The following is a 2,151-nucleotide window of genomic DNA, read 5'->3' as shown; positions in this document are numbered from 1 at the left end:
AAATTCAATGAAAAAGAAGCATAATGTGGAACTATATCGCTATTGGAAACAGCAGATCAGGAAGGAAGCGTTTTATGATAACTCAATAGGCAGTGCCCTTCTCTTTGAAGCTAGATCAGGATGTCTTAGAACGTGGAGCTATAAAAAGAAATTTAACGAAGAAGAAGACACATGTACTGTGTGTGGTAAATATGTAGAAATAATGGAACAGCTCATACTAAAATGTGATGGTATCAATCCCGATGTCGATGCGGGCACAGTCACGCTTCCTGCAGGGCCCTAGGGTTCAGAGATAACAATAGTCATGTAAATAAATATGCGGCGGAAATTAGCAAAACGCGATTGGAGGATTGGTGGGTCAAAAGCAGAGAGGGGACATGAAGTTAAATGTGTAGAAAGATTTACTTAAAGAAAATGGCTAATTTTAATAAATTCCAACACAGTTAAACAAATATAGAAAGCTGAGCATGGTGGCAACTGCCATCACCCCGTTTCAAAGGGGACGCGCCTACCTTCCATCCATCTATCCCGTGGGTTCAGGGAGAGCAGGAGGAAAGTAAACATGTCCGCAACAGAGGGTAGTAAGAGGCGATTGAAAGATTGGTGGAAATAGAGCAGCGTTACAAGATTTAAGCAGCCGTTTTACTACAGGTTAGCTTCACTTAAATTTCAACGTGTGAGCTGAATCTGCACAAGCTTTCGCCATTCTTGCTTCCTTCCGATCTTAGAAGCTTGTATTGAACATGCAGTTACATTGGAGAGGCCGCGTCCATGACTCAGCCACGTGCGTTTCGAAGCTGCTACGCGAGTGCTTTGTCGTCATTAAACAACTCACAGTGCGAAAACGCACACGTCGCCAGGAACGACACAATTGCATATTGTGCCTGTGGTATGTAAATCGGTACAAAGTTAGACTTTCCCAGAATACCTTCGGCTGAACAGAAATGTGGCTCGTATCCTTTATTCCTTCGCTGCTTAAAAGGATCGAAAACCGAGTTAGGTGCTGCATCATAAACTTAGTTGGTGGGCTTCTTTCACTTGCGTGCCTTGACTGGTTGGTCGCTGGCAGCTGCAATACATAATTCGTTCGATAACCCGTCTTGGCACCACAATGTGATTAAACAAAAGGAAAAGAAAGAACTCCCTAAAAGACAAGGTTTTATGTCTAAAAAATCCTGCGTCGGCCGGGAATCGAACCCGGGTCAACTGCTTGGAAGGCAGCTATGCTAACCACTATACCACCGACGCCAACTGTCACGCTGAATCTCTCCGCAGCATTCTATGTTTTAGCGTCCCCCCGCAGCCAGCAGACCGGATGCATGGAGAAACGAGGTCAAGCGTGAGCCACTGGAAGGCACAGGAGGAGGAGGAGGAATAAACTTTTATTGTAGAACCAGCACTTTATGATGGCCGGGCCTAAGCCTCCCACGAAGGGACGTCGAGGGCTTGCCTCGCCGCCGCCTCGCGGGCGTGCTGGGTCGTCCAGGTTTGGTCGTCGAGGGCGGAGCTCCGCAGAGCCTCATGCAACCTCGACGAGAGAGTCGTGGTGTTAGTCTGGGTGTACTGTGCTGGGCACTCCCATAGCATATGCGGAAGCGTAGCCGGGTGAATTCCACAGCACCGGCAGTTGGGGGTAGTGTAGACGTCCGGAAATATAAGGTGGAGGCGGGCGGGTGAAGGGTACGTGTTTTTTTTCTTCTTCTTTGGAAGCTTGCCTCCAAGGGCGGAATCAGCCCTGCTTAAGGGAACCGAAAGCCGAGCCAGGTGCTACACAATTAAGTTAGTTGGTGTGCTTCTTTTCTTGCGTGCTTTGACTTGTTTCTCACTGGCAGTTGTAATACACAATGTAATGCATAAAAAAAACGGAGACGTAGAAAAACAATGATCACATTAGGGGGTCAGAAAATATCGTGTGGGAATTCATCGTGTCTTTTTTCTTTTTCTTTTTTTTTTAATCTAGGCTGGACATTAGGCATCATACTAGCAAGAGTGTGGTGGCGCAGCCCACCGCTCCGTTCCAAACGGGACGCTCATTACATCAATCCATCCATCCATCCATCCATTCATGAAATTATCTACTATAGAATGCGAAGATATCTACCAGCCGTCGGTTTAGGCTCCTCTGGCATCCTTGAAGCCCTTGGGTTCAGG

At 47.0% G+C, this 2,151-nt stretch overlaps 1 non-coding gene across 1 annotated transcript; it reads right to left on the bottom strand.

Annotated features, from left to right (window-relative positions):
* Positions 1-1,176: 1,176 nt before the first annotated feature.
* Positions 1,177-1,248, bottom strand: TRNAG-UCC (transfer RNA glycine (anticodon UCC)). Its single transcript has one exon. It is a non-coding gene; the product is annotated as a tRNA-Gly (tRNA).
* Positions 1,249-2,151: the final 903 nt, after the last annotated feature.

The sequence above is a fragment of the Dermacentor variabilis genome, chromosome 11 (assembly GCF_050947875.1).
Source record: "Dermacentor variabilis isolate Ectoservices chromosome 11, ASM5094787v1, whole genome shotgun sequence".
NCBI classification, from domain to species: Eukaryota; Metazoa; Arthropoda; class Arachnida; order Ixodida; family Ixodidae; genus Dermacentor; species Dermacentor variabilis.
This window is presented reverse-complemented; position numbering and strand designations above follow the sequence as displayed.